A 243-nucleotide genomic window follows, 5' to 3' on the forward strand; every position below is an offset into this window, starting at 1 on the left:
CGTGTGTTTGCTGTAACTATTAGGAAGGTCGTTACTGAGATAAGCGACAACGAAAAAAAAATACGCCTTAGAATGAAACAACAGAGATAAGACAAGAACAATTGCGCGTAAAATATATATATAATGAGCACCTGTGCGCCAGATAGGATGATGTAATATGCTCCAGCTCCGCACCACGTGACTCTATGTTATCTCTTATCGGCGTGGGTCTCCCTGGCACCGCACTCGAAAGATGCTGGGGTC

This window comes from Penaeus monodon, chromosome 22, assembly GCF_015228065.2.
Source record: "Penaeus monodon isolate SGIC_2016 chromosome 22, NSTDA_Pmon_1, whole genome shotgun sequence".
NCBI lineage: Eukaryota > Metazoa > Arthropoda > Malacostraca > Decapoda > Penaeidae > Penaeus > Penaeus monodon.